Genomic DNA, 21,811 nt, shown 5'->3' on the forward strand with positions numbered 1-21,811 from the left:
CAGAAACCTCGGTGAGGTGTGGGTACTTAGTTCATCTTGCGATGGATGTACTTCAGACTATCCCAATCGAGATATACTAGTGAGGTGTGTACCCACACCGAGCTTTCCGTTAGACCAAAACGTGATAGATAGTGAGCCGTATCGCCGTCTTTAATAGTTGAGTCAAATCCGTTATTGAAAACTGTACTTAAGCTAAATTAATAATAACTCTTTGTCTTCTTCTATCGTGTGGATTGTGAGGAGGATTACGAACCCCATCAACCATGGTGTCAGGGTTACTATTGAGCCGCCAAAGGCCTCTGACATAGCTCAAAACAGCATTAGTAAGTACATTAATTTGAGAAAAGAAGGAAATTGCTCAAGATAGAGGGCTGGTTTAAGTATTATCAAACTGTATGTTTATTTTTTGTTTGTAGCCGTTGGTCCCGGCTATTAGCCGTAAAACACCTCTACCAACCCGCATTGGAGCAGCGTGGTGGAGTATGCTCCATACCCCCTCCGGTTGATTGAGGGGAGGCCTGTGCCCAGCAGTGGGACGTATATAGGCTGTTGATGATGATGATGATGTTTATTGGATAATAATATGGTCATAATTAAAACACATAATAACGGATTCTTACCGCGTTTAAATCAGGTATATGAGACTCACGATATTTCGACACTGTTGCAAGTGCCATGATCACGGGATGACTGATGAGATTGGAGTGGAGTAGGTAGACATATCTGTCTACCCTCTTTCTAATAATATGGTCGTAAGCTTATGTGATGTTATCTATATAAAAAAAATAGTACTTACAATCAAGTAGATGTTCTATTTTTTTCGTTGCGGTATCACTAACACCCTGTACGGTCACGACCATTAATATGTAGGTATACACTTTGGTACCATGTCACATTAACTTTTTTGACAAATTTAACTGTAAGTCTCACTAAATGTCAAATATGTTAGTGCGACAGAGTCCTAAAGAAGGGTACATTATATTGCTCATGACTGTACATGAGTCGTTTCAGATCAGTCATCGACCTTACAGCCGCAATAGAAGAAAACTAAGTTTACCATTTGACCATAAGTGCACTGCTTGGCCGGACTATTTTCATAACGGATTATAAAACTGCACATTATGCCAGAACGCGCGCTAAACACTTATTACTTCAGTGGGGCGAGTAAAGCCACGGTTTATTACTAGTATAGACAGGGCCACCGCTATTTTACGAATAAACATACATAATATATCACGGTTATAACTCAATCTCCTTCTATCGTGTGGGTTGTGAGGTGAATTACCAACCTCATCAACCCTGGTGTCAGGGTTATTATTGAGCCGCCAAAGGCCCCTGACATGGTTCGTGTAACTACTACTTACATCAGTAAGTAGTAACCGGGACCAACGGCTTAACGTGCCTTCCAAAGCACGGATCGTCCTACTTTTTGGACAATCAGGTGATCAGCCTGTAATGTCTTAACCAAACTAGGGATCGCAAAGTGATTTTTGTGATATGTCCCCACCGGGATTCGAACCCGGGACTTCCGGATCGTGAACCCAACGCTCAACCACTGGACCACGGAGGCCTTATATCCCAATGGGGTAGTCAGAGGTACTATAAGCTGCAAAAGTCCAATCAGTTTCTTGCAAAGTAATAAATTAACTGGTTACACATAAGACCTCCTGGTTACATGTCGTTTCTGTAATAGACCAAAAACACCTAAAAAAACATAAATTTTATAATTATGACAAACTAATGGTTCATAATTTCACCACTGTTTACAAATAATTCGATGGCTTACTGACTGAACTTTTGCTCTTTGATTGTACATGCATTGCAAGGTGAAATAAGTACCCACATCTCACCAAGGTTTCTGTTAGACCAACGTGTGTATATTAGATGAGCCAACTGTGTTATTGAAACAAATACATACATAAACATACATAAAATCACGCTTATTTCCCGTTAGGGTAGGCAGGCACCACGGAATTGCACTAATATGTACAAGCATAAATGTTACTTCGTCTGTAAAGTCTGTATCTATTTTTGTACAATCATGGCCTATTCCATTCAATTTCCACTATGGGGATTCAAACCTGCGACCTCATAGTGAGAGTAAGGCCGATTTAAAACCATTTAAACCAATCCGTTTAAAGCACATAGTAACGGGTTCTTACCGCGTTTAAATGGAGATATGAGACTCCCGATATTCATCCCGTCATCCCGTGATCATGGCACTTGCAACAGTGTCGAAATATCGGGAGTCTCAAATCTCCATTTAAACGCGGTAAGAACCCGTTACTATGTGTTTTAATTATGATAATAACCGCGTAAACTTAAAACAATCCGTTTAAAACGAAAAAAAAACCGTTTAAAACCGAAGTCAACCATTTTTTTGTATAAGTAACTATGTTTTCATTAATTATAACTACATTTTATTGATTTCACCGAGGTAGGGATATAACGAAGTACCTATAAACTGTGTAAAGAACTTATGAATTTGTAATATAGGTACTATTATTGATAATAACATACTTAGCATGTTTAGTTCTAGTTGGTGCGTCTTGGGCACTTTCTATAAGTAGATATTTTATGAACTAATGAACTAACTATGAACTAAAATGAAACATGACGTCAGGTGGCCAAAAATTGCTTAAAACACAGTTCTTTTATTGTTATAGACGAGTTTTTAACAGTTTAAAACGATTTTTTTGAGGTTTAAAACGGCAAAATTTTGTTTAAAACGTTATAAATAGGTTGTTTTGCATCTATAAGTGAGAGTCGATAATAAGTAATCTAATCTAATCTAGCCTACAAGATCCCGCTGCTGGGCAAAGGCCTCCCCTTCCTCTTTCCATTTTTCGCGGTCCTGTGCGTATTCCGGCCAGTCCCTCCGGCAACCCGTCACGCCATTTTCTATAATAAGTAATTATTTTTTTTGTATTATCTGTCTTCGGCTTCCAAAGCCACAGGGGTCATGATGAGAGCGTCTTCGTGTCAAACCACGCCACAACGCATTAATGTTAGGGACACCGTGCGTTAAACTACGTACTAAGCGCTTTAGGGGATAGATCTTGAGAGCTTTTATAGACACTTAACTAGTGTTTCTACTAACGACATTGTCGATTTTGTCAGTGCTGATTGATATCAATCAAAAATACTTTATTGCACAACAACATATCCTAACATACACATAACATAAACAGCCTATATATTTGAATTGAATCGTGAAGGCAGCACGCAGACCTTATGTATTTTTTATCAGTTGTGTGTAGTGAACATGTTCGAATTTTGAAATTGGACGCAGACGTTCTTTCGTCTGATTCGATTGAGGAGAGGCATGTGCCCGGTATTGGGACGTTTACAAGCTATTCATTTGATTTTGTTTGGTGTATGGTGACAAGTGATGGGTTTAAAAAGGCCACGTCAAAGCAATCATCTACAAAAGCAATATTGCTATTCACTTGTTTTCATATGCGCAAATGTCTAAATGCAATATTGCTTTTTTAGATGAATTGCTTCTGTGTGTACGTTTTAAACCCCAAAGCACATCGCCAATTATTATTAACACATGACTTTCTGTAGGTTTTACCGACGAATTCTATGTTTTTGTTTCTCTGGTCTTCGTATTAGAAAAGGGCCTTGTTTCTGCTACATGCATATTCAAAGTCCTCTCGTAATAACCGTGATATAGGTTGCAACATAAGACCTAGGTACATATCTAAGCCTAGGGTCTCCTCTAGGGGCCGTCCCCCACGTAGAGATGCATAGCTTTGATCTAAAAGAATAGAAATATGTCAAGTAGGAGGACTATTACGCCATCTTGTCTATGCGTAGGGGAGCCACGGCTAAGTGTGTGTCGGACCTCACGCAGTTACCAGACTGCATGGTTGTGATTTTATGTAGTCACCGGTATCATCATCATCAGCCCATTAATGTCCCCACTGCTGGGGCACGGGCCTTCCCTATGGATGTATAGGGAGACCGGGCCTTAAACCATCACGCAGGCCCAGTGCGGATTGATAGTTATTAACGACTGCTAATGCAGCCGTGACCAACGGCTTAACGTGCCTTCCGAAGCACGGAGGAGCTCGAGATGAAAACTTTTTTTTTGTGGTCATCCTATGACCGGCCTTTGCGAAAGTTGCTTAACTTCAACAATCGCAGACCGAGCGCGTTTACCGCTGCTCCACCGAGCTCCTCGGATTATATCTATATTTAAATCAATCAAATACCCTTTATTGCGCAGGAGGTTTAAAGCTCACATTGAAGCAATGAGGGACTATCGAGGCTACGTTTTTTGAAAAATAATATAGATGGCGCTGTCGAGATGTGATGATGATCTCTCCGACCGATTTCGGTCATGGCGACCACTTCGACTCCTAGTCGGCACGACGCTGATGCGCCCGGAGATGGCTTATGTAGCCTATCTTTACATTGAACTCCCGCGCACAGTGAGGGCACGTGAGCACACCGTTTTGGTAATTATAATGACTGACTGCATTAGCAGTCGTTAATAACTACCAATCCGCACTGGGCCCGCGTGGTTTAAGGCCCGATCTCCCTATCCATCCATAAGGAAGGCCCGTGCCCCAGCAGTGGGAACGTTAATGGGCTGATGATGATGATGATAATCCGACTGCGACAAATAGGTATACAACTCTCTAACCTAGAATAGGTTTACCGCGACGGTATCCTAAGAGTAAACATTTTATCCCTAGTCTAGAAAACCACTTAAGGCGAAGCTCTCACGGCGGATTAAGGCGACGCCTTGGATAATTGCACAAAATTGAAGTTTTAATCAAGTTAGAGCCTCGTTCCAACGAAAAGAGATGACAGTAAAATAGCAAATACTTAAGCTGGTGTTTAGTATTCATCACTTTTGGTTAAAGTAATGGATGAACTGCTATTTTAAGGGAAATTAATTATAAAACCACTTTATTTTATTATTCAAGGTACCTATGTATTGAATTGATGGGCGAATTAATAAAATAACCTGTCCGGTTCGATTCCCGATAGGAACATTATCGAAGTCACCTTTAAATTGTGAGTTTTTCTTTTTTTGGCTAGAATATTGCAGGCTGAATTACCTGTTACAAAAAAGTAAGGTAGTTACGTGCTTCGGAAGGCAAGTCAAGCAATTGACCCTGGGCTACTAGCCCAAACACTTGCACACTCCACCACACCGCAATGGAACAGTGTGGTGGAGTATGCTCCATCCCTCCGGTTGATTGAAGGGAGACCTGTGCCCAACAGTGGGACGTATATAGGCTATTTATGTCCTAATCGAAAGCACAATGGTCTAACTATTAGACCACAGAGGTTGTCATTAAGTACATGTGTATCTGACACCAGGGTTGAGGAGGTTGTTATTCCACCACAGAATCCACACGATAAGAAGAGAAGATTCGTATTATTATTGTGTCCTCTAACATGATGGACTAATGTTATGGGCGATTGGCTGATCCCTTATCACCATAAGGTTCATCGTATCCAGCTTACAACATCGTATCAACAGCGGCTGCAAGTTGTCTTTGATTACTTGTGGCTCTGCCCATCCCATTAGGGATTACGGGCGTGAGTTTATGTATGTGTATGTATTCTCATTATAGCAAACATCGTCAAAACCCTACCAAAGTTGGCTCGACCATTATAGACGGCGATACGGCTCACCTATCACGTTGGTCTAACAGAAAGCTCGGTGAGGTGTGGGTACTTAGATCATCTTGCTATGGATGTATCTCTGTCTACCCCAATTGCGATAATCGTGAACTTTATGCTACGTATTATGTTATCTTTAAACACAGACCAAATTACAAGGGTTAGAATCGTAAACGTGTTCATAGACAATAATTGTTGACCATTATTTTTTTCGTTCTTTTATCATAAATCTATGGTTAAAATCTAAAAACACTCCATATACAGGATATCATCGAACTCTTGAGTTCTTTGAGTTCTTGTTTTGAGACTCTTCAACCGTGTGACGTCATTAGACAGATGTCAAAATGGCGGCGTGCCTAGTTTTAGGGTTCCGCATGACAATATGGAAAATTGTGAGTAACATAAAGTACCCAAGTACTTTTAACAAAAAAAAAAAAAGAATATACATACATACATATTATAATATAATACATCACACATAAGAATATAACTCATAAAGTTACTGACAAATAAGTTAGAAATAAAAAAGTACTTATTATAATTTATTCTATTTTGGTCTGAATGTGAATAAAAAAAATTAAAAAAAGCGCAAGAGATTATGTCGTTTCTAATAATGAGGGTCGTTGTTCAGCTTCAACGTGACAATATTACCTATTTTCTCATTACTCGGGTAAGTAATAGCTAATAGCCGGGACCAACGGCTTAACGTGCCCTCCGAAGCACGGAATCATTTTACTTTTTCGGACAATCAGGTGATTCAAGCCTGAAAAGTCCTTACTAAACAAAGGACAGTCTCACAAAGTGATTTCGACAATGTCCCCATCGGGAATCGAACTCGGACCTCGTGATCGTGATCGTGAGCCTAAAGCTCTAACCACTAGACCACAGAGGCTGTTAAATTATGTATATTGTGTAAATATATAATATATGTGCTTAAGTGTTGCAATTTTTTATCCGGCCAAGTAGTTAATGTTATCTGCGGCAAATTTACAATAAGTCACGTCAAAAAAAAAAGCAATTTTTTTATGTCGAAAAGTGTCTGCTATGTTTCTTATGATTACTCGATTCTACCCACCCCATGAGTGATTACGAATGTAAGTTTACGTAAGTAGATTTACACTAAAAACGTAAATCTCTGTATAACAGAAAATAAAAGAGGTAGATGTATACTAAAATAATGTATAAGTAAGTACATTTATAGTAGAGAATAAAATAAAAATCCAGCATTTTTCCTATACAATATAATGACTTTTTTCTCAATATGCTGTTTTTTTTTTATTTTTCTTTCACCTTTTATTATCTGTGGTGACGGTTCAAGCTAAGTTGGGACTGGTTGTCGGGTGTCGAGAATTGTTCGCTTATTATGTTTAATACAAAGATCCCCTCTTTCACACCTCTCGCTTTTTGATTCCAATGTGGTGTCGCGTTTTAATCATTAGTACGAGTAGCATGGAAGGAGCAAGATACAAAAATATATAAAAATATGAAATGAAGATTATATTGAATTGTTAATTGAATTTTTGTTTGTGGTATTTAGATATTTTTAATTTTTTATTTAGGTATTATTTATTGTTAATTATGTGGATTTTTTATTGGTTACTTTTATTAATAAATTGAAATTAATGATTGATTTATTATTCTGCATGACATTTAGGAATTATTATTATTGAGTTAAAATTTGAATTATGTTATTGAATTATTGTCAAGTTCATATTATATATTATGTTGATTTCTCAGGTTGATTTAGTTTGTTATCTGCATGACAATTTTAAATTCGTAAGCGAATTCTTGGCTGAATGTGCTGAGACCGATGACAACACTGTAATATCTTGTAACACGCAACATTCACGAATAAATATTTTTGTGATTTGCTGCAAATTGCATTAACTACTTGGCCGGACAAGGGCTACTTGGCGCTGAAGACTCCCACCCAGTACGTGCCTATTAAAAAAAATGCACCCGACTACTTTTATCTATGTTAGCTAACCTGTATTTGGCTGTTACAGTGTCAATGATTTTTTTTATCACTGTTTACAAGGAAATAAACTATAGGTAATTATTTTATTTTTATTAAAAGTATATTTTGATTTGATTTGATGATAAAACATCTCTCTTTCTAGTGGATTCGTTGGCATTCAGATTTTTTCATCACACACCATTAGCAGCTACTTAATATCGGATTCGTATCAAAAATACTTAAGTAGGTAGAATAGAATAGAATAATTTTATTTGCTTGGATACATGGTTGTTATAAGATGGTCACAATAATTTTATGTATAAGGATCTCATGATCCACCAAGTGTATGGCATGCAAAAACTTACAAGGAATGAGATAATCATAAATTATTACAATAATTATTACAATGAAAGTCATAGTTAACAAAATAATGTCAAAGAAATGAATATACAATCATCATCATCATCATCAGCCCATTAACGTCCCCACTGCTGGCGCACGGGCCTTCCCTGTGGATGGATAGGAAGATCGGGTCTTAAACCATCACGCGGGCCCAGTGCAAATATACAATGGTGCTAATTCCTGTAAATACCATCTAATTTTATTTTAAGTTATATCTGTCATTTTCTTATCCGCCGAAAAGGAAAGGGACGGGTAATCGACAAGCATAAAATTTATGGAACACACGTCAATTTTAAGCACAAATCTAAACCAACCGTCTAAAAATTTTACATCCGTCAATAACCCGACACAGTTAAGTAGACAGCACGTCAAACGGATTGCATACCAGCGACGTACCTTTTGATTCGCCCGGGTTATTCGTTCATTCACTCATTCTTCCTAAAATTAAGAGCTGTGAATCATCCGTCCCTTTCCTTTTCGACGGATATGAAAATGACGGATATAACTTTAAATAAAATTAGGCGGTGTCTGCAGGAATCGGGGCCAATATATTATTATATTTAAATTGATAACATTCAATGTCAATATTAAGGAATGTCAACGTGATTAAATAAATATATCAATTAATTATTACATTTGTAGTCAAAATAAACTTTAAGGCTACAAAAAATCATTTCTACTAGCCACTAAAGTATAAAGAAAAGTGTTTTAAAATAGAAGTGTGAGCGAGAGAGAAGGGAGGAATAGGCATTGACAGGCGAATGGCGGTCGGTAGTTTTTAAGTCGAAGGTGTAAAACTGATAAAACTGGAAAATAATCAATCAATCAATCAATCAATAATACTTTATTGCACAACAACATATACAAAGGACATAAACATACGAATAAAACATAAGCACAATAGGCGGCCTTATTGCTAAACAGCAATAAGGCCGCCAGCAATAAGGTAAATAAACAAGGTGGCACAGAAAATGTAATTGTTTCCATCACGCTTCGTCCCACGTTTATACATATTTCAGTAATAATATTAGAAAAATGTTTGCTCCTTCCATTCTCAACGCTTTATACCGATGTGCCGTCACTTCACACCTATCTTTACACGAGATGTGTGGTACTGCCTTTACAATTAATTCCAATAATACATGCTCTCAAAGGGGATGAGATTTTAACCCCTCAGAATAAAATCTAGATAAGTGTGACTCGCGTTCGCACACCGAAGGTTCCATACAGTATATTTTTCGTGTCTACCCAAAAAAAATAGTTCTTTTTCATCTTATTCCGGATGTTTAACACGAACGGGTTTATCGGTTGGATTTTTTATTATTATTGTGTTTGATTGTTTTATATTGTGCTAATTAGCACTATAATAACACCTACTTTGATGTTTTATTGTGCAAAGAAAAGTCTACCTTAAGTTTTTGTGTTTCTATTAACTAGAGTTACCTATTAACAACACACACGCACAAACTCATACACACGACACGGACACAAAAAAAAAATGAACAAAAGAATCTTATTTTGTTTTCTTATTTTGAAATTACTTTTAAAGTTTTCTTTATTTCTTTATTATTGTCAGCTGTAGGACACAATATCATGTGAAAAACAGCCCTATAAGGTAGGACAGACGGACGGTCAGTCAGACAGAGTACGGTTACTAACCTTAGGAAAACGGAACCCTAAAGTCCGGAACTCTCTACGGCTCTGTTTCACAAAAGCTTTTGAAGAGATTGTAAAGGTAAGGGTTATGTATGAACATGAAGATTTTATATTGAAATAATCAATAGATTCTGGACGCTAGTCCAACACAAGACCACAAAAAAGATATAGGATCTAATGACTTAGTATTAAAAGTGGTCGTAAGTTGTATTTGTTGATCTGCCCACCCCATTGGGGTTTACGGGCGTGAGCGTACTGCATACCACCCACCACCATAACCACTACTGGGGGGTTAAAATGGCCACATCGAAGCAATTCATCTAATGCAGTATAAATTCTTCTTTCACCCTAAGGTTGCCTGGCAGAAATTGCTGTTTAGCAATAAGGCCGCCTATTGTGCTTATGTTTTATTCGTACGTTTATGTCCTTTGTTTTGTTGTTGCGCAATAAAGTATTATTGATTGATTGATTGAATTGCTTCGATGTGGCCATTTTAACCCCCTGAATTCAATTTTATTCAGCTTGAATGAGGGTCTTAGGGACTTAAAAATAATACAGATGACGTTGTCGAGATTTAACATGATAAATACCTATTTTCTCATTACTCGGGTACATAATTATTCCAAAATACAATATGATGGCAAAAGCATATATAAAAATAATTGTTGCTTGATATTTGGATTACATTATTTATATATTGTTTCACTTTATTTTGATCAGAAGGGTCATCATTTATGCCCAAAAACATAGATAAAAGATGCAAAATGTCTGTTATCCATGGATAGTTAAACGAAGGAAAATCTTTACAACGCCATCTACCTATATTTATGAGGAACGTAGTCTGGAAAGCTAGAAGGAAAGAGAGGAAGGGGAAGACCAAGAAGAGCTTACATGGAACAGATTAAAGAAAAGGTTAACGTCGTGTCTTATAGGGAAGTCAAGGAATTGGCCTTTGATAGACTGGAATGGAAAATGCTACACCGACAAGAGCGTGGCTCTTAAATTGATGATGATGATGAGTCTGGAAAGGACTTCCACAGATTTAAAGATAGCTGGCGAGAAGTGGAGGAGCTCGGTGGCGCAGCGGTTAACGCGCTTGGTTTGCGATTGTTGAAGTAAAGCAACTTTCGCAAAGGCCGGTCATAGGATGGGTGACCACAAAAAAAAAGTTTTCATCTCGAGCTCCTCCGTGCTTCGGAAGGCATGCTAAGCCGTTGGTCCCGGCTGCATTAGCAGTCGTTAATAACCATCAATCCGCACTGGGCCCGCGTGATTGTTTAAGGCCCGATCTCCCTATCCATCCATAGGGAAGGCCCGTGCCCCAGCAGTGGGCACGTTAATGGGCTGATGATGATGATGATGATGGCGAGAAGTGGGTGTATACAGGTTGTTAGTGAAACCGTAACGAAAACTTTGAGAGATGATAAAGACCATGATTCAGAGTTGATACTAAGTGGAATTTCCCGTCGCAAAAGTATGAAACTCTTAGGCGTGATAGAGTTATTGACTTATGGTAGATTTGCCGCAGATCGCATTAACTACTTGGCCGGACAAATAAGGAGTGCTGAAGGCTCTCACTCGGTACAACGTTTAAGACAACAGGCCTGAGGGTGCCCAGTTGGGCGCGAACCTCGGCTCAGGGCGTCGTCTGAGAGGAAAAATATTTGAAAGAATTAATCGACCCTAGTGGGTCGATAGCGATAAGCGCTGAATGAGGGAAATCGTCGACCACGCCGGCGGGGTCGGTATCGGGGTCCTGTGTTTGGTGTCGCGAGCTGATTGGCTGCCTCTATGGCTAGAGTAATCGGGTCGCCGGGATCGTATATTACGTCCTTCGGACGCCGATACTTTTCAGTACCGTCCCTAAAAAAAAAGCTAACCAACTACTTAGAAATTACTTAGTCTAACGAATCTTCTTTCACTCAAACTGAAGGTTTCCGTGACAACTTAACACGTATTGAAAAATAAATTCTGTCATCCATCATTTTTTGAAATCAAAATGTCTGGTTATATCATGTAAAAATATACAAGAAATATTTTTTAAATAATTATTTTTATAAAAAAAATATTTATAAACAAATACAAAATGTAACTTAAACCAGCAAAAATGTTTCAGAATAACGGTATATTCAATATATTATAATATCTCATACATTATTTACTATGAAATGCAATAGAATACGTTTATTTACTGTGCAATAGTTATATTTATACAACCAGTGCATTAGAAGAAATAGTTTTCCATCATGTCTAAAGAAGATGAACGTAAGTGTGTTATGGCGTTAATTTAAGTAGTTAAAGTATTAACATAAAAACACACAAACACTATGCGTGATAGCCTTGTTGTTCCGAATCCGTGATAGCCCTGTTCCGAACCCGTGATAGTACTGTTCCAAATCCCTGAAGCATCGTTCCGAATCCGTGATAGCACTGGTCCGAACCCGTGATAGTACTCTTCCAAATCCCTGATAGCATCGTACCGAATTCATGAAAGCACTGCTCCGATTCGTGGTAGCCCTATTCTGAATCCGTGATAGCCCTGTTCCGAATCCGTGATAGCTCTATTCCGAATAAGTGATAGCCCTGTTCCGAATCCGTGATAGCCATATTCCGAATCCGTGATTGTCCTGTTCCGAATCCGTGATAGCCCTGTTCGAAATCCAAGATGGGCCTGTTCGAAGGCCGTTCGGAGAACACGTGACTTATTCCCGGCTCGGGGTGTTTAACACTGAATTCGGCTTTATGAGTTTAAATTCATCTCTTGATCATAGATAATTAATACCACGTGGTTTCCTAGATTTGTGCCTGTTTAATGACAATAAGCTCCCCCCAATTTGGTACATGGGAATTAAACACAGATAAGATATATTTTTATTCAGAAGGTAATACAGTCAGATAATCACACTTTGAATCGTTGATTTTTACAAAATTAACATCTCATCAACCTAAAACTACTGCAGCTTCTCACAACCAGTGTAGTTGGCGAAAAGAAGGACTTATAAAAATTTGAACAAGTGCATTTAATTAATCTTATTGATGATATGAATACACAACTGTGTTAAGCACGTACCAGTATGATACAATATCAACTAATGAGCAGGTGCTGTAAAGTAATAATCGATTTATATTGTAAAAATAACGCCTCCGTGGCGCAATGGCTAGCGCGTTCGGCTGTTAACCGAAAGGTTGGTGGTTCGAGCCCACCCGGGGGCGAATATTTTGCACATTTATATATGTCTTTTTTTATTATTTAATAAAGTGTGGTTGCGTCTACAAAAATGTCGTTAGCTCGATCATTATAAGACAGTCAAACGGCTTACCACCTATCGCGTTGGTCTAACAGAAAGCTCTGTACCTATCTATCGACTACCCCATTGGGTTATAGTCGTGAGCTAATGTCTACAAAAATGTATAATCCTTTGTACATATATGAGTAAATGGTTATTGTTAAGTAGTTAAATGTCTTGCAGTATAGTATTTTTTGACTTTTACGTATATTTATTTCATAACACTATTTAATATACATTGGTAATTGTGTCGCCTCCGTGGCGCAATGGCTAGCGCGTTCGGCTGTTAACCGAAAGGTTGGTGGTTCGAGCCCACCCGGGGGCGAATATTTTGCGCCTTTTATTTAGTTTTATTTATTTTTTAATACGTAGTTGAATAAAAACACTGGTTGAATAAAAACTTGCGCATTTGAATGTATTATCGTGTATATGTTTATAGTACGCGGTCCTTATATGTAGTTAATTATTATAATATTTATTTTATTAATTATTTTTCTTTTTTAAAACACTTGACGATATACAATAACCTTGTTAACGCCTCCGTGGCGCAATGGCTAGCGCGTTCGGCTGTTAACCGAAAGGTTGGTGGTTCGAGCCCACCCGGGGGCGAATATTTTGGACCTAAAATCAGTCAAATTTAATATTTCTTCGATGTTTGTCCCGACGGCGAAGCATATAGAAGAGTTATGTGTCTGATCGCAGTTTATCTCCCACCGATCCTCCTCTTCCACAGGTTACTGAGGAAGAGGTACTAGGTATCATCAAAAGATTTCATACCCGAAAAGCCCCTGGCTCAGACGGTATCACGAATCGTGTCCTTAAAAACTTCGGTGCTCCCCTCATCTGCTTACTAACGGCAATATTCAACGTCGCCATGAGCAACTGCGTCTTTCCACAGCAGTGGAAAGAAGCAATTGTAATTGGTATACCAAAGCCTGGGAAACCTAAAAACGAACCTTCCAGTTACCGCCCTATAAGTCTCCTCAACACCATGGGGAAGATTTATGAGCGGCTCATATTTGCTAGATTACGGGACTACGCCGAATCCAATAGTCTTATTCCACCAGAGCAGTTTGGTTTTAGAACCAAACACTCCTGCGTTCAACAAGTGCACCGTATTGTTGAACATATCTCCAGTAGATTAAACTTAAAAAAACCTGTCGCTACGGGAGCGCTCTTCTTCGATGTGGCGAAAGCGTTCGACAAAGTCTGGCACAACGGCTTGATCTACAAGCTTTATTCACTGGGAGTGCCAGACCGTCTCGTGCACATCATACGAGACTTCCTCTCAAATCGAACCTTTCGCTACCGCGTAGAAGGGACGCTCTCGTCACCGCACCCGATACATGCCGGAGTCCCACAAGGCTCCGTCCTCTCCCCTTTACTATTTTCATTGTATACTAGTGACATTCCCAAATCCCCTAATACCGAATTAGCTTTATTTGCGGATGATACAGCCATCTATTCTTCGTGCCGTGGTCGAGTTATGATGACCGGAATCCTCCAACGCGCGGCCAATGCCTTGGGCAAGTGGTTTCGCAAATGGAGAATCGAGGTAAACCCGGAGAAAAGTGCAGCGGTGTACTTTTCAAAGGGCTATTATAACACGCCACGGTCACGCCGTCAACTTAAAATCATTAAGATGTTTGGCAAGCCGATCCCTTGGGAGGAGCAAGTCAAATATCTCGGCGTAGTCTTAGATAGACGTCTTACTTTCAAGGCCCATATCAAACGTGTGCGCGATCGCGCCGCGTTTGTAATGGGCCGTCTTCACTGTCTTCTTAACAAGCGAAGTAAATTGTCCCTTAGGAATAAGGTGAAAATCTACACGACTTGCATCCGTCCGATCATGACCTATGCAGGGGTAGTTTTCGCTCATGCGAGTCCCTCTCAAATCCACCGTCTACAGGTAATACAAAATCGTTTCATGCGGAAAGCCACGGGAGCTCCGTGGTTCCTTCGCAATGAAAATCTGCACATTGACCTAGGTCTGCCAACCATTGCCCAGTGGCTCAAATTAGCTTCCAAACGTTTTTTCGATTCTGCTCCGCACCACCCAAATCCCCTGGTAGTTGCGGCTTCCGAATACATCCCGCTTAGGGACGGTACTGAAAAGTATCGGCGTCCGAAGGACGTAATATACGATCCCGACGACCCGATTACTCTAGCCATAGAGGCAGCCAATCAGCTCGCGACACCAAACACTTCAGGACCCCGATACCGACCCCGCCGGCGTGGTCGACGATTTCCCTCATTCAGCGCTTATCGCTATCGACCCACTAGAGTCGATTAATTCTTTCAAATATTTTTCCTCTCAGACGACGCCCTGAGCCGAGGTTCGCGCCCAACTGGGCACCCTCAGGCCTGTTGTCTTAAACGTTGTACCGGGTGAGAGCCTTCAGCGCTCCCCATTTGTCCGGCCAAGTAGTTAATGCCATCTGCGGCAAATCTACAATAAGTCACGTCAAAAAAAAAAAAAAAAAAAAAAAAAAAAAAAAAAAAAAAAAAAAAAAAAAAAAAAAAAAAAAAAAAAGATCGCAGTTTATGTATGTACTTCTGTTCTCTGCTAAATTCTAAAGCACTTAATTAAAAAAAAAATTCGCTGGGCTCAGTGACTGCACTTTTGCTCTTTGATTGTACATACTACTAGCTTTTACCCGCGGTTTTGTTTGTTCAGAGGATGAGGAGACACCGTCCTCAATCGGCGTGGGCCGGTATCCTTGCATGCCGTCCTTAGTGGCTCTGCAGCAAATGAGGAACCGGCTGCATCTGGCTTACCTGGGCAAGAAGCTGATGAAGTGGACTGCCCTGGCCACAGGCAGGGAACTCAGGAAGATCGCTTTAGATTTGAACGAGTAAGTTACGAGCGGTGAACGGAACTTAACTTGAAAGCATTCTTGTGGCTCATAACGTCATAAGTCACGTCAAAAAAAAGAATAGTTTTCGATACAAATAGTTTTATAAATGATTATCACGTGGTCAACGGTGAAGGAAAACATCGTAAGGAAACCAATATACCCGAGAAATGCGTTTTGGAGGCCTAACCTGTATTGGGCTGGTTTTCCCTTCAGGTTGGAAGGTCCAACAGGTAGTCGCTTTTGTAAAAACCGGACCTATCAAACCTTCAGTTTAAGTAAGCGGGGCGCGTGAAACGATGATGCTAGGGAGATGATGATGATTTTTTTTACAACAACATAACATAAATAGCCTATATACGTCCCAACTGCTGGACACAGGCCTCCCCTCAATCAACCGGAGGGGGTATGGAGCATACTCCATCACGCTGCTCCACTGCGGGTTGGTGGAGGTGTTTTTACGGCTAATAGCTGGGACCAACGGCTTAACGTGCCCTCCGAAGCACGGAGGAGATGTTTTACAATACACAAACCAAACCGTTTCTTATCAGATCGTATGAAGACTTTCATGAGGACTTAGCAAACGCCTACATTTTCCTGGCACGGTGCAGATATTACTACCCGAACCTGAACAAAATGGTTATTGAAGATACGCAAAAAGAAGTAAGTAAGAGCTATTTTCACTTGCTAGTTTAATACAGGGTGTTAGTGACAGAGTACCGAATACTGAGGGGGATGATTCAGCTCACGATTCTGTGCTAATATCAATTTTCCGTCGCAAAATTCATGATTGTTTTGTTTTTAATAATTGCCTTCAATTCCATGATTTTTGAGTTGGAGGAGGAAGGCATAGGCGAACATAACGCCATCAGATCGAGGATTTTAAAGGTACACATAGATACATAAACTCACGCCTATTTCCCACCGGGGTAAGCAGAGACTATAGAATTCCATTTGCTTCGATCCTGACACACTTCTCTTGCTTCCTCCATATTCATCAATCGCTTCATACACGCACAGAGTAGATCGTATTAAACCTTTCCTAAGGACATCTCCAATTTGGTCGTCGTAAGTCCTTCTCGGTCTTCTTCTGCCAGCCCTACCATCAACTTTCGCTTTTTTTTTATTTTAAAGATAGGACATGTCAAAAGTACTTTTAACCGGTGAGCATACCGATACCGGTGGTTTTTATTCGTATATTTATGTCCTTTGTATATATCGTTGTGCAATAAAGTATTATTGATTGAACATGTCTGATCTTTGATGAGAATGGAAGAAGCGATGGTGTGTCAGGATCGTATTAAGTGTAATTCCGTAGTCTCTGCCTACCCCAACAGGAAATAAGCATGATCTTATATATGTCATCATCACCAGCCCATTAACGTCCCCACTGCTGGGGCACGGGCCTTCCTGGATGGATAGGGGAGATCGGGCCTCAAACCACCACGCGGGCCCAGTGCGGATTGGTGGTTATTAACGACTGCTAATGCAGCCGGGACCAACGGCTTAACGTGCCTTCCGAAGCACGGAGGAGCTCGAGATGAAAACTTTTTTTTTGTGGTCACCCATCCTGTGACCGGCCTTTGCGAAAGTTACTTAACTTCAACAATCGCAGACCGAGCGCTTTTACCGCTGCGCCACCGAGCTCCTCCTTATGTATGTATGAGGATTATATTCTCACTATTATATATTTAGGGTTACAAATGAGGAAGTGCTAGTAAGAGTAAGGGAAAAGAGACAAATAGTGAGAATTATTGAGGACAGAAGAGGCAAGATGATTGGACACCTAATAAGATACGACGAATTTATTAAAAACGTCATAGAAGAAAAGCTAGAAGGAAAGAGATGAAAGGGAAGACCAAGAAGAGCTTACATGGAACAGATTAAAGAAAAGGTTAACGTCGTGTCTTATAGGGAAGTCAAGGAATTGGCCTTTGATAAACTGGAATGGAAAATGCTACACCGACAAGAGCGTGGCTCTTAAATTGACGATGATATATAATATCTATGGATATATAAAATATTATATTAAATACTTTTCATCAGGACAATGTATAAAGAATAATAATAGTTGTCTAAGGAAAATAAATTTAAACGAATGCTTGACTGGCAAAAATTAGAAGTAACATGACTTTACGTAGAGCAAAATATTCGCCCCCGGGTGGGCTCGAACCACCAACCTTTCGGTTAACAGCCGAACGCGCTAGCCATTGCGCCACGGAGGCGTTACAATTACTATTGTAAATATATTAAGCAATCTGTGAAACAAACGTACAATAATTAAAAGCTGTTCAGTTACGAAATCGGTGACGTTTTCACTCTTTAAATAATTTAGTAGATTTGAAATTTAAATAAAAATAACGCCTCCGTGGCGCAATGGCTAGCGCGTTCGGCTGTTAACCGAAAGGTTGGTGGTTCGAGCCCACCCGGGGGCGAATATTTTAAGCACTTTTGTAATTATTTCGTTACTAAATTAGCTTAAATAACATCTAAATTACAGTGCACCGATCCAAAATTTGTAACAGTTATTAAAAACTTTTCCAGTCCACATTGAAATCGTGATCCGAGATGACTTATGGATTGATCCCAGATGACTCATTGTTTGAACCGTCATGACCCATGGCTTGATCCAAGGTGATACTTGGCTGGATTCGAGGTTACCTGTAGGTTGATCCGAGGTGACACATGGCTTGATCTGGAGTGACTCATAGGTAGACTGATCTGTGGTGACTATTGTGTGATACTTGGTGAACCACGACTTGGTGGTAACTAATTTAAACTTATATATCAATTTTATATTTTATAAAAATATATATTTCAATAAGTTTTACAACTTTGAGGAGCTCGGTGGCGCAGCGGTAAACGCGCTCGGTCTGCGATTGTTGAAGTTAAGCAACTTTTGCAAAGGCCGGTCCTAGGATGGGTGACCACAAAAAAAAAGTTTTCATCTCGAGCTCCTCCGTGCTCCGGAAGGCGCGTTAAGCCGTTGGTCCCGGCTGCATTAGCAGTCGTTAATAACCATAACCACCAATCTGCACTGGGCCCGCGTGGTGGTTTAAGGCCCGATCTCCCTATCCATCCATAGGGAAGGCCCGTGCCCCAGCAGTGGGGACGTTAATGGGCTAGTGATGATGAAGTTTTACAAAATACCATCACAATCATGGCATGAACCGGTAATTTAAAAAATAAATAGATATGTTTTAACAATAAGTAATAAATCTAGAAAACTCGTTTTTCAGGATTTTGCAGTTTTCTCAAAATGTACTTTTGTTACTTGACGACCTTCTGCTGTTCGAGGGCAATATAACAAAATAGCAAAAAAACACTTTAAGGTCCAAAATGTTCGCCCCCGGGTGGGCTCGAACCACCAACCTTTCGGTTAACAGCCGAACGCGCTAGCCATTGCGCCACGGAGGCGGTGTGTGACTCTGCCAAATTTCTTATCACATAACGTTATCGTTTAAATTTATTATAAACAATAGGTATTCTTTAATCAATCGCCATTGTCATCATTTATTATACCTACACAAACACATTTTTCTTTATATGACGCGGTTACTTACATGAAAATAAAAATTATGTGCAACGCTATTGACAAAATTCGATAATTTTGTATTGTTGCTAAGTATGACTAAGGGTGGCGTCTATTACATAACATAACATATATTATTATTATTGCGTACGGTAGACAAAAATAAAATATTATATACGTCCCACTGCTGGGCACAGGCCTCCCCTCAACCAACTGGAGGAGGTATGGAGCATACTCCACCACGCTGCTCCAATGCGGGTTGGTGTAGGTGTTTTTACGGCTTTTTGTCTATTAAAAATAAATAATTATTTTTCTTGTAATCGGTCTTCTTCTTATCGTGTCGATGGCGAACTAAATTGTATCGGCCCAAAACTTGGCAACAAGTGTGGCGCTATCTGCAGCGCTCATCAGATCCTCCTGCGTGCAGTTGTTCGGGCACGCAGGACACGATGTAAGATGTTCCATCGTTTGGGGAACAGTGATCGGTATATACGGGTATGGGGGTAGAGGACGACCTAAAAAACTGTGGATTGCGTAAAAAAGGAAATGTGTGTGAAAAGTGTGAGTATAAAATGCTGAGTTAGTTATGCTGAGATGACGTCTGACAGAAATGAATGGAAGAGGTATACATGTTGTGCCGACCCCACTTCGAGTGGGATAAGGGCTGGAGGATGATGATGATGATACTTGTAATCGGCATAATCCTTAAACTATGTCGTGCTTCGAAAGGCACGTTAACCTGCAAGGACATACTTAAAACAATCAGATAAAGCGATTTATTATAATCACTATCCTTTTCAATAAGTATAGCTACATCAAAAGACCATTAACAAAGTAATCTTAATATCAATTTCAGTGTTAATAAATTGATTTACACAACTGATAAAATATTAAAGTAATGACCCTGATTTCAGTACACACCTCCTAATTTTATTTTAAGTTATATCTGTCATGTTCTTATCCGCCGAAAAGGAAAGAGACAGATGATTGACAGACAGCTGTCAATTTTAAAATTAATGCGAGAATGAATGTTTATCCCGGGCGAATGAAATAGGCTGCACTGTGCGACCCGTTTGACCTATGTAAAATTTTGAGAGGATTGTCAAAAATTTTGCGTGAAATTGACGTGTGTTTCATAGATTTTATTCCTGTTGTTTTATTTTCCGTCCTTTTCCTTTTTGGCGGATAAGAAAAATACAGGTATACGAGTAACTTAAAATAAAATTAGATGTTTTTTTTCAGGAATCAGCACCATTATATAAGGAAAATAGAATAGAATAGAAAAAGTTTATTATAAAAGGACGCCACAAACAAAAAAAAGACAACAACATCATATCAAATTTCCACTAAAACAATTACAAAAAAGCAAGACGGATATAAGGCTCATACACCATACCATGCGTGCTGTGTTATCATTACCAATTTAAGAGCCACGCTCTTGTCGGTGTAGCATTCTCCATGCTACTTTTTTAGGGAAAAATAGGGAAGTGGTTTCCCTTTGCCTTCCGCCCCGCAGTACTGACGCGAGTGGGATGGCTCCAGAGTGCTGTGTTATATGTTACGATATTTTTCTTAAAGTAATATTTTTGTTCCCAGGCCCACGTGTCACTTCGGACATCAACCAAAACTGTATCTGGTGTGAAGGTGATACAATTCGAAATTGGCGAAGTAAGTTTCTCCTTATTTTGTTCTTATATTTGTAAAGTCATGAGGTTGAACATCGGTACCGGACTTGCACCATTGAGTTGCTAATTTATCTTAAGTGCAGTTTTCACTAACACAGTTGGCTCGACAACATAGACGGCGATACGGCTCACCTATCACGTTGGTCTAATAGAAAGCTCGGTGAGGTGTGGGTACTTAGTTCGTCTTGCGATTATGTTATGAATGATGGCTTTATTGCACACGAGATATTTTAAATCATACTTACACCAGAAAGATTATCTATTGTCACCCCGTCTTGTGTATTAATAGCCGCGTAACCACCTAGCGAACAGGCTCGCGCGGCAGCCTCGCGATCCAAATGCCTTGACTGGTGTGGACGTGTCTTGAGCTGCCTCGGACGCGCGTTTGCTCGGCTGCGACAATTAGAACATAACGAAGGTCACGACTGTATACCAATGGGGTAATCAAAGGTATATCCATCACAAGATGAACTAAGTAGGTGAATACCCACACCTCACCGAGCTTTCTGTTAGATCATGTGATAGGTGAGCCGTATCGCCGCCTACAATGGCCGAGCCAACTGTGTTAGTGGAAACTGCACTTAAGATAATTAATTGGATATTTTAATCAAATCAAAGAAAAAAACTAATTCAAGCTGGTCTGCGTTATTCAATGGTTAAATTAAAATATTACTTACTCCACTTTATATAGCATGATAATTACAATGAATATCATAACGCCTCCGTGGCGCAATGGCTAGCGCGTTCGGCTGTTAACCGAAAGGTTGGTGGTTCGAGCCCACCCGGGGGCG

The 21,811-nt window shown here is 39.8% G+C and overlaps 7 non-coding genes across 7 annotated transcripts; 5 read left to right on the forward strand and 2 right to left on the reverse strand.

Moving 5' to 3' along the window:
* The first annotated feature begins 12,801 nt into the window (after positions 1–12,801).
* On the forward strand, positions 12,802–12,874 carry Trnan-guu (transfer RNA asparagine (anticodon GUU)). Its single transcript has one exon. It is a non-coding gene; the product is annotated as a tRNA-Asn (tRNA).
* A 326-nt stretch (positions 12,875–13,200) lies between these two features.
* On the forward strand, positions 13,201–13,273 carry Trnan-guu (transfer RNA asparagine (anticodon GUU)). Its single transcript has one exon. It is a non-coding gene; the product is annotated as a tRNA-Asn (tRNA).
* Positions 13,274–13,484: 211 nt separating this feature from the next.
* Positions 13,485–13,557, forward strand: Trnan-guu (transfer RNA asparagine (anticodon GUU)). Its single transcript has one exon. It is a non-coding gene; the product is annotated as a tRNA-Asn (tRNA).
* A 4,398-nt stretch (positions 13,558–17,955) lies between these two features.
* On the reverse strand, positions 17,956–18,028 carry Trnan-guu (transfer RNA asparagine (anticodon GUU)). Its single transcript has one exon. It is a non-coding gene; the product is annotated as a tRNA-Asn (tRNA).
* Positions 18,029–18,165: 137 nt separating this feature from the next.
* Positions 18,166–18,238, forward strand: Trnan-guu (transfer RNA asparagine (anticodon GUU)). Its single transcript has one exon. It is a non-coding gene; the product is annotated as a tRNA-Asn (tRNA).
* Positions 18,239–19,147: 909 nt separating this feature from the next.
* Trnan-guu (transfer RNA asparagine (anticodon GUU)) lies at positions 19,148–19,220 on the reverse strand. The gene has a single exon. It is a non-coding gene; the product is annotated as a tRNA-Asn (tRNA).
* Positions 19,221–21,738: 2,518 nt separating this feature from the next.
* Trnan-guu (transfer RNA asparagine (anticodon GUU)) lies at positions 21,739–21,811 on the forward strand. The gene has a single exon. It is a non-coding gene; the product is annotated as a tRNA-Asn (tRNA).

Source organism: Pectinophora gossypiella, chromosome 26 (genome assembly GCF_024362695.1).
Source record: "Pectinophora gossypiella chromosome 26, ilPecGoss1.1, whole genome shotgun sequence".
Classification (NCBI taxonomy): Eukaryota; Metazoa; Arthropoda; class Insecta; order Lepidoptera; family Gelechiidae; genus Pectinophora; species Pectinophora gossypiella.